At 38.0% G+C, this 11,243-nt stretch overlaps 1 pseudogene; it reads left to right on the forward strand.

Moving 5' to 3' along the window:
• On the forward strand, positions 204-8,328 carry Vmn2r116l-ps11 (vomeronasal 2, receptor 116 like, pseudogene 11; annotated as a pseudogene).

Consider the following 11,243-nt stretch of genomic DNA (forward strand, 5'->3'; position numbering starts at 1 on the left):
CTCCTCTGTGAAGCCTGAAGGTACAAATTGTTGAAATTTCCTCCAGGGAACTGGAAAAAACTGTCTTGCAATGACTACGTAGTTCAAAGGACTCCTATGTCTTTAACTCTTATAAACCCACAGAAGGACCCACACATTCAGCTGCTGAAAGTGAGCACCTGGCTTCACAACAGATTACGTTTCGGCTCAAAGAAACCCTGACAATGCCCACTTTAATTTTTTTCTCTTTTACACTCATGTTTCCTATGCTCCTGTGCAAATTGCTCACCCACAAATGTTTTGTTTCTTCCACAGACAATGTATACCAGAATGGGGATTTGGTGATCGGTGCGTTCTTACCCCTTCGTACCTATCAAACCTCCCAACACACTGAAGGAGCAGAGAGCAGAGATGTCAGTTCACGGTAAGTGTCTCCTGCCTGATCTACCTAACCACATTCTCCAGTGTGCTGCCTTAACCCATCTCATTTTTTATTCCCAACAGCACTTCTTCCACTGCAATAACTTTTTCTTTCCATCCATTATCTTCTATTTTTATGGGTGTAGTCTGAGAAGAAAATCAATCTCGAGCCAGGTTCAACACTTCTGTCACACAGGAGGACAAGTGATGCAACTTAGAATCCTGTCTTGTGCGATAGGTACAGTTCAGTGCTTAGGGTGACAGAACAATGTCCATTCTACAAAGACTTTCCACTGAATATTCCTTTGGTGCACTTCCTAATGTTGGTACAGTTGGGTGGGACTTGCTGACTGTGCCATATTTCTCAGGAGACTACCTATTCTATTTGGTTATTTCAAACTCTTTGAAGACAATTATTTCCTTACAGCTGTCTTCCCACACTTTGGTATTACAGGACAGATAGTCTAGGCACTATGAGCAGAAAGCAGTGATCTTTAGTGTCTGAAGTATACCTGTACAGGAACATTCATTTGACTCTAAGGAATGTCACCACAGCAATCAGAGAACTGTTTACTAAAGAGTGAAACAGACTTGCACTGAATTTGAACAGGTGACTTCTGGTGCTGTGAATAGAGAAGGTGCCACAGAGAGCAGTAATTGTTCCTCCTGTCAGACACAGAAGTGTCAGGTGTTGCCATTCTAGATATCTAAAACAAAATACAACTTACATGCTTAGGATCTCTGATATTCCCCCACAACTCCTAACTTTTTGCTGATGTATTTGCATTCTCTTTACTTTCTCTCATGTGTGTTTCTACCAGTGGTATATGCTTGCTATTGTCATTGTGCTGTTATGCTTCTCTGACTAAGAAAGTGATTAATCATTCATTTTAGCCTTATGTGAGCTTGTTTAAATATTCTCTCTCTCTCTCTCTCTCTCTCTCTCTCTCTCTCTCTCTCCTTCCCTCCCTCCCTTTCTCTTTCTTTGTGTGTGTTGTGGGTGTTGTGTGTGTGTATGAGAGACAGAGACATGGAGAGAGTAAGAAAAAGAGAAAGAGTTAAAGAGTCTGTGTATCTGTGTGTGTTAGTGAGGACACATGTATGACACATCTCACATAAGGATAAACATATGATTCCCTGATTGCCACAATCTCTGAAACATTGTTTATTTGTCTATTCAGTGTTTCCTAGATAGTTGAGAAATGAAATATGCCTGCATCCCCATTCCATCTGCCTGTAGAAATGCTAGGATACAAAAGCATGTTTAAATGACCACAAAATTAAAATTCCTATCCTTTAACTTTCGCTGCAACCATTTACCTATTGAGCTGTGTCAAGCTGATTGAACCCTGTATTAATTTTAATTCATATCTATACTTTCCCATTTACCCATACTACATATACATTGAAATATATTCTATATATTTGTAAGTATATAATTTCAACCCATTAATTCTTTATGTGATTATATTTATATTTCCAATGCTGACCTTGTGGTATTTATTACATAATCAATTGGTATGCTGTCTCCTGAGAATATTTCTCTCACCCTCAACATTTTTATTTGACTGTAGTTATTAGTCTTGTGTTCAGAGCTCATGAACTTTCCCCTATCACATTAGCATGTCTATCAGTTTCATCATACCTTAGGTAATGTTTAGGCAGACAGGAGGTTTGTGTTTTGTTCTGAGGCTAGCACTATACAAACGGAGCCATTTTCCAGTCCAAAATGTCTTTATCATATTGCTCACAAGTATATTTTAGCTCCACAAAACATATATAATACTTCTTTATATTTAATTTGTGGAACACTACAATTTTTACAATCCACTATGATCACATTCATCCCCTGTATACTCTCATCTACCAGCCCCACCACTGCATCTTCCAATATCGTTCCCCTCTCATCACACTGCCACACCCTTGTTCAGCCAGGTTCATCCCCTTTCATTCCTTATATTATTCCCACCTTTTTCATCTTCTCAAATGCTTCCCTGAATATGCTCATTACAGTTTGACTAACCTGAATAAATTTTCTTAATCTTCATAAGTCAGCTATTGTAAAATTCCTTCAGTTCTGTTTGAAATTTGAGTTTTTTCCCTTAAGAACTCTGTGAAAAATCCATTGCAATATTTTTCTAATTTTCCACTTCATTTGCATTAGATAATTGTATTTTTTTTTTGGTTCTTTTTTTCGGAGCTGGGGACCGAACCCAGGGCCTTGCGCTTCCTAGGTAAGCGCTCTACCACTGAGCTAAATCCCCAGCCCCAGATAATTGTATTTTTATTGTAAAAGAAATTTACCAATAATATCAAGGGAGAAAATATCAATTATCTTGACAAAACATTAAATGTGTCTGTTTTTTGTACATACTATCTTTAAATGCTGGTTTCATAAAATAAATTTCTTCATTCTTTTCTTAGGAATTGAATTTTAATGTTTTTTAAAGAACTTAATTCATTACTATTCTTTTTTTTAAAGTATTTCATCATTTTCAGTAATTTATTGTCGCTTCTTTAAAAATCTTTATTGGTGTCTGAGTGCATATATGAATGTTTGTATGCAAATAATTGTGTTTGGGAATGTATTTAGGAGAATGTGTGTATATGTGTGAATGTATAGTGTGATTGCCTGTGTTTGTGGCATGTTATTGTATGTGAAGGTGTATGGGGTGGGTGTGAATCTGAATATGAGAATTTCATGAGTGTTAGTTGTTAACCAGTGTATGCTTAAGAATGTAAAAAAGTGTGACAGTGTGTGTGTGTGTGTGTGTGTGTGTGTGTGTGTGTGTGTGTTTGCCTATCTGTGGGTGGTGTAATATCAGGCTGTATGTAGAGTTCAGGAAATTTTTTGTATTTATGACGTTGGGATTACTATACAGCAATTTTGATCCAGGTCATCTGAAAAAGGAACCTGTTCTCTGAATTGACACACCATACCTTTCTTTTTTTCCTTCCTTCTTTCTTTCTTTCTTTCACCCTTCCTTCCCTTCTTCCTTTTTTTTGGGGGGGGATATTGTTTATTTACATTTCAAATGTTTTTCCCTTTCCAGGATTCCCATCCATAATCCCCCTATCCCATCCACCTCCCCTGCTACTATGAGGGTGTTCTCCCTCCCAAACCAGTCCCCCTTCCCACCTCTATGGCATTCCCCTACACTGGGTGATCAACTCTTGGCATGACCAAGGGCTTCTCCTCCCATTGGTGCCCAAGAAGGCCATCCTCTGCTACATATGCAGTTGGAGCTATGGGTATGTCCATTTTAGTCTTGGAGCAGAAGATTACTCCTTAGGAGCTCTGGTTGGTTGGTATTGTTGTTCTTATGGGGTTGCAAACCCCTTCAGTTCCTTCAGTACTTTTTTAGCTTCTCCAAGGGGGGACCCAGTTATCAGCACAATTGTTGGTTGCTGGCATTGGCCTCTGTATTTGTCATGTTCTGGCTGTGCCTCTCATGAGACAGCTACTTCAGGCTCCTGTCAGCATGCACTTTTGGCTTCATCAATATTGTTTAGTTTTGTTGGGTGTATATATATGGGCTGGATCCTCAGGTGGGGCAGACTTTGAATGGCCATTCCTCCAGTCTCTGCTTCAAACTTTGTCTCCATATTCTTTCCTGTGAATATTTTGTTCCCCCTTTTAAGAATGACTGAAGCATCCACACTTTGGTCATCCTTCTTCTTGAGTTTCATGTGGTTTGCTGCCACACCATTTGTCCGACTACAATATGAATTTTTATTTTCTAGCATTTCAAATGTTTGCTTTCCCTGTAAGATATGATAGAGGAAAAGAGTATGCATTCTATTGCTAGAGGTTTACAATATTCATATTTATTTCACTGCTCCAATATGTGGACCTCCAAAACTGGGAAGTGTGCTATAGACACAGACATGTTGGGAAAGGGCAGGATCATTGGGAATCCTGCACTCAGAATTTCTATATCAGTAGAACCTGTGTTGTAACATCACTGGTACCTACCTATTTGTCAAATTAAAGAAGTTAAAAAAGTTAATCATTAAAAGAAAAGAATAATTTCTTTTCTCATGCACTTTATTGGCAGTGGTAATTAATTGTCCAGAGAAATGTGTTTAATCCTGATATATACACACAGTATACTTGATGAACTTCAATTTCAAAGGATTCAATTAACCCATATGCCATATATCTCTCAATTGTTAAAAGTAAGTGTTCATAAATCCTTAGAAAGATTGTATTTTATTATTTTAAATTATTTTATAAATTTAATAAAGAAAATTCTGCAAGAGATAAACAAGTGAATAAATTCAAGTAAAAACCAGGACATAAATCAGTATAAAGGTCCAACAGTGTTCTAACAACCAGTGATTTGTAACTTGATTATCAAACATTTCAAATACTTGTGGGTTCATATATGTACTGAGAAAGAAAGCTATGAAATTATTGAACCTGGCATCATCAAATTGGAAAGGGATTCACAAGGCACTGCAGTTAGTCTGTTGAGAAAATGATAAACCAGCTCTTTCTTTCCTAATTGTGGAATTTAGTCCAGAGAGGAATTCATTCTTCAAATACAATGAGGACATCATTCCATTCCGAATCAATGGATAATACATAGCACAGAGAATCACAGTTATTATGTTACTTATGCTTAAAAAATTACCTTATCATGAAAGACACTGTTTCCTTTTATTCCTGCATCCAATTATATATCAGGTGATATATAATAAACCAGGAATTCAATATTTTCTTTTCATGGCTCCTCATTTTTGGTGAGAAATTTTTATATAACTTTGAATGTTTGCTCATACAAAATATTAATGATGTAATTAAACAGGTACTAATAACAAATCATAAATATGTTGTAAAGAAATTTTTAGTATACATAAAATTTAACCATGTATTAAAAGTAAATTTTAAATACTAATGAGCTGGAGTGCTTAGCTTCATATACAAAATATGAACAATGCACAAGATAATGAATTAGCAAACAGAACATTTTCTCATGGAGTCACAGAACTGTAACAGGACTGTTGAGATAGAAAAAGATTTAAAACCGTATAGGCTCTTACATATTAACATTTTCAGATCCAACCATTTGATATTGGAAGCCCAACCAATATTTCACTTCCTGGGGTAGACTATGCCTCCTGGACTCAGAATTTCTCTCTCACCTTCCAATATTTTATCTTCCAAAGGTGTCATGGTTTTTTACCTGTAGATGATAGCATGTCTGTTTCTTGTCCTGTTCTGAATAGTGCATACAACTAACACTGTACAACTGTGTAGATTAAATGTTTTATATTTATGCATGTAGGTATACATAGATAGAGAAAAAGATAAATGAGAATACATTGTAGATAGCAGAGAAATGCGTATAGATGAAAGAATATGTAGAGTTTGGAATATACAAAATTTCATAATTATGAACCAAATGACCAACTTACTAAAAAACAAAGCACAAAACTAACCATTTAGATCTTAAAGGTTATACAAATATATGATCTGAATACAGAAACTTTGATGTAGACAAGAAGTACAAGGGGTAGAAAATATCACCAAACACCTCAAATTTCACTAATTCATAATACTGTCTCCAACCCTCGACAGGCCTTGACAAGTGTAACCTTGGACAAGGGCATAGAATTTTTTTTTCATTTCAGCTTTCATCAGGAACTCTTAGCATGTGTTGCTTAGGTCTGGCCTTTCACAACGTATACACTCCCAATCCCTCAAACCACATAAAATATATTTTTCAGTTTTATAACAAGTAGACATCCCATGTTAAAGATAAATATGTAGTTGCTGGTTGTTCCTGAATGAAATATAGGCTTCTTCATCTATGCTCAAATATTTACAAAGGCATTAGTCCCCATAGGAGCTGCTAAACATGACAACAGCCGGTGCTGATGACACATGAGCAATCTTGGGAAAGAAGATGCAGTTCAAACATTGAAGCTCTGAGGGGGTGTGTTCATTCAATGCATAATAGTGAATATGCTCAGTTGAACACCCCAATAGTGATGTGAGATTATGCTCTAATGATCCCTATGTCTTCTACACAGGATCATGCCATACAACTACCAATATGTGATGGCCTTGATTTTTCCCATAGAGGAGATAAACAGAAACCCCATTATTTTACCTAACGTGACACTTGGATATAATATTCACAATGCTGGGTCTATTGAATGTGAGACAGTATTAAGTTTCCTCAAATGGCTCACAGGGCAAGACATATTCATCCCGAACTATACATGCAAAACCAAGGAAAAATCTGTGGCTGCAATCACAGGAAAAACATGGGAAATTTCTTCCCTAATTTCTTCCTATTTTTGGGTCTTTATAATATCCACAGGTGAGATTAGATGCATGAGAAAAAAAGCAAAATATTCTCGTTTGATTCCATAATTTGTGTACTATGAAAAATCATTAGGGAATGATTCGTTTTTGCATGATTCAAAATAATACTATTGGGCTGGAATACAGCACAAAAGTCAAGAATGGTTTCAGTGCAATCAGGAGGGTAAAAGTTCGGAGGTCAGCTTCACACTTACCTTCACGACAGCAAACCGGATACAAGAAAATCCTTGTGTCCATCTTATCTTCTCCACACGGCAAAAGACATGAAGCCCAGGGATGAAGAGAGACTCTACCTCAGAAGAATATGTGAAGAAAAGTAGAGAACACCTACTGCCCTCTTTTAGCCTTCACATGCATACAAATACTGTATGCACTGTAGAAAGCTGGGCACAAACACTTTTATGCACACAAACAAACACAAACACACACACACACACACACACACACACACACACACATACACAGTGTCAATGAATCAACTGTCCAAACATTCCTTTAAAATACATAGCTTCACAGCTACATACTTTGAGATATTATAATATTCGCATTCCTTCTGCTTGAAATGTACATACAGGCCATAAGATATACACACTGTCTACAACAAAAGGGAGTGTTTCAACTCATTTTCCAGTTTCATATCCGAGTACTAGAGTTGACTTTAAATAAAAATTTGGATTTCTAAACTTTAAGTCACTGTTTCATATGCGATTATTTCCTGAATCTCCTCATTAATGGCTATCCATGCTTTCATTTTTACAGCTGAGCATTGGACCTTTTGAACCAAGTATGAATAACTCTGAGAAGTTTCCTTTTTTGTATCAGATGGCTGCCAAAGAATCTTCTTTGGCCTTAGGCATGGTCTCATTTTTTGTTCATTTCAGATGGAATTGGGTGGGCCTGGTCATCTCAGAGGATGAGAATGGTGTTAACTTTGTCACAGACTTGATTCCACAAATGGAAAGAAACACAATCTGTGTAGCCTTCATGGAATTTATCCTGTTACTCACATGATGGACTCACATAACGCTTATGAATATCCTACTCGGATTATGAGAAACCCAGCCAAAGTTGTTATCATTTATGCTAACACTGACTCTTCCTTAGGTGTGCTGTTTAGAAGATGGGAATATATACTTCCATGGAGAATCTGGGTGACCACTTCACAGTGGGAAGTCATCACTTCTATGAGACATTTAATTCTTGACTCATTCCATGGGACTCTCATCTTTTCACAACGCCAGGGTGATATTTCTACTTTTAAAGAGTTTGTAAAGACAGTGAGACCTTCCAAATACCCAGATGACATTTTTCTTGCCAGACTGTGGGAGATTTACTTTGATTGTGCAATATCTTATGCTACCTGTAAATCATTAAAAAATTGTTCATCTAGAGGTAACTTGGGATTGTTACCTTGGTACCACTTTGACATAGCTATAAGTACTAGTAGTTACCATGTATACAATGCTGTATATGCTGTGGCCCACACCATACACAAGATGCTTATTCAAGAAGTAGACATACGAGGAATGAAAAATGGAGGAAGCATGGATTTTTCTCCCTTGAAGGTAATGGTTTTTCTTTTGATTCTGTAGACTGTCACCAATGTTACCTTTTTTAAGATTCATTTGTTAATTTTATGTGTATGAGTACACTGTAGCTGTCATCAGACATGTCAGAAGAGGGATCAGATCTCATTTACAGATGGTTGTGAGCCACCATGTGGTTGCTGGGAATTGAACTCTAGACCTCTAGAAGAGGAGCCATGCTCTTAAGTGCTGAGTCATCTCTCCAGCCCCCTGATGTAACTTTTTAAAATTGGCCCACACATACCCTAAACAAATACCATGGGAATCTTTTTAGAAGACAAGTTTTCTAGACTATTTAACTGACTGGAAGAAAAAATCTATACCTGGGTGAAATTGACAATCAACACCCCAATCATATAGAAATAAAAACCAAGATAAAAAAATGTTTCTGTTAAAGGTGCTGTCAGTCTCATACCCTACTAAGGTTCTCAACAGTAAAATCTGAATCTTTTCCCACCTTGTTCTTGAAAAGGAGTGGCATCATATTTAAGGTCCTAAAAATTGTACAGTACCACCAAGTGAAATATTCTTAAAATATCTCTTGAAACTGTATCAACTAGTCAACTATAGATTATTTCTTAAATTCATTTCATTTGTTCTCATAAAATATGGGAACAAAGGCCATATATTAGAAATTATTTCTTTTACTTCAATTAAAATATTATAGACCAGCATCAGGATGGGCTCAATTTGACAGTATTTTAATGAAGCTTGCCACATACATTTCCATAATGAAGAGCAATAAGCTATGAGTATGGTATTGCACAGCTGGCTCCCTTCAGTATATTCAGTTCAGGCAAAGATTATGAAATGAACCTGCTTCAATTAAGGATGGGTATTCAAGGGGGGGAGTCCCAAACCCGAGGATCCCTGCCCGCAGCAGCTCTCTGCTCCCAAACCCCATGGAAGAGAGACCTCACCGCCTGGTTAGGTGGGCACTCCTAAGGCTGCAGAGCAGAAGAGACCACCAACACTGCCCACCCCTGCTAACATCCCTGGCCCAAGAGGAAACTGTATATGGCCTCTGGGTTCCCGTGGGGGAGGGCCCAGGAGCAGCAGGTCCGCTGCATCTGAGACACTACCAGAACCTGAAGGGACCTACCGGATAAATAGTTCTCTGCACCCAAATCCCGTGGGAGAGAGAGCTACACCTTCAGAGAGGCAGACAGGCCTGGGAAACCAGAAGAGACTGCACTCTGCACACATCTCTGATGACAGAGGAAAACACCAAATGCCATCTGGAACCCTGGTGCACTGAAGCTCCTGGAAAGGGCGGCACAGATCTTCCTGGTTGCTGCCGCCATGGAGAGCTCATAAGCAACATCCCATGAGCAAACGTGAGCCTAAGAACCACAGGTAAGACCAACTTTTCTGCTGCAAGTGACCTGCCTGGTGAACTCAAGACACAGGCCCACAGGAACAGCTGAAGACCTGTAGATAGGAAAACTACACGCCCGAAAGCAGAACACTGTCCCCATAACTGGCTGAAAGAAAACAGGAAAACAGGTTTACAGCACTCCTGACACACAGGCTTATAGGACAGTCTAGCCACTGTCAGAAATAGCAGAACAAAGTAACACTAGAGATAATCTGATGGCGAGAGGCAAGCGCAGGAACCCAAGCAACAGAAACCAAGACTACATGGCATCATCGAAGCCCAATTCTCCCACCAAAGCAAACACGGAATATCCAAACACACCAAAAAAGCAAGATCTAGTTTCAAAATCATATTTGATCATGATGCTGGAGGACTTCAAGAAAGACGTGAAGAACTCCCTTAGAGAAACACAGGAAAACATAAATAAACAAGTAGAAGCCTACAGAGAGGAATCGCAAAGATCCCTGAAAGAATTCCAGGAAAACATAAATAAACAAGTAGAAGCCCATAGAGAGGAGTCACAAAAATCCCTGAAAGAATTCCAGGAAAACACAATCAAACAGTTGAAGGAATTAAAAATGGAAATAGAAGCAATCAAGAAAGAACACATGGAAACAACCCTGGATATAGAAAACAAAAAGAAGAGACAAGGAGCTGTAGATACGAGCTTCACCAACAGAATACAAGAGATGGAAGAGAGAATCTCAGGAGCAGAAGATTCCATGGAATTCATTGACTCAACTGTCAAAGATAATGTAAAGTGGAAAAAGCTACTGACCCAAAACATACAGGAAATCCAGGACTCAATGAGAAGATCAAACCTAAGGATAATAGGTATAGAAGAGAGTGAAGACTCCCAGCTCAAAGGACCAGTAAATATCTTCAACAAAATCATAGAAGAAAAGTTCCCTAACCTAAAAAAAGAGATACCCATAGGCATACAAGAAGCCTACAGAACTCCAAATAGATTGGACCAGAAAAGAAACACCTCCCGTCACATAATAGTCAAAACACCAAACGCACAAAATAGAGAAAGAATATTAAAAGCAGTAAGGGAAAAAGGTCAAGTAACATATAAAGGCAGACCTATCAGAATCACACCAGACTTTTCGCCAGAAACTATGAAGGCCAGAAGATCCTGGACAGATGTCATACAGACCCTAAGAGAACACAAATGCCAGCCCAGGTTACTGTATCCTGCAAAACTCTCAATTAACATAGATGGAGAAACCAAGATATTCCATGACAAAACCAAATTTACACAATATCTTTCTACAAATCCAGCACTACAAAGGATAATAAATGGTAAAGCCCAACATAAGGAGGCAAGCTATACCCTAGAAGAAGCAAGAAACTAAGCATCTTGGCAACAAAACAAAGAGAAGAAAAGCACACAAACATAACTTCATATCCAAATATGAACATAACAGGAAGCAATAATCACTATTCCTTAATATCTCTCAACATCAATGGCCTCAACTCCCCAATAAAAAGACATAGATTAACAAACTGGATACACAACGAGAACCCTGCATTCTGCTGC

The sequence above is a fragment of the Rattus norvegicus genome, chromosome 12, assembly GCF_036323735.1.
Source record: "Rattus norvegicus strain BN/NHsdMcwi chromosome 12, GRCr8, whole genome shotgun sequence".
Taxonomy (NCBI): domain Eukaryota; kingdom Metazoa; phylum Chordata; class Mammalia; order Rodentia; family Muridae; genus Rattus; species Rattus norvegicus.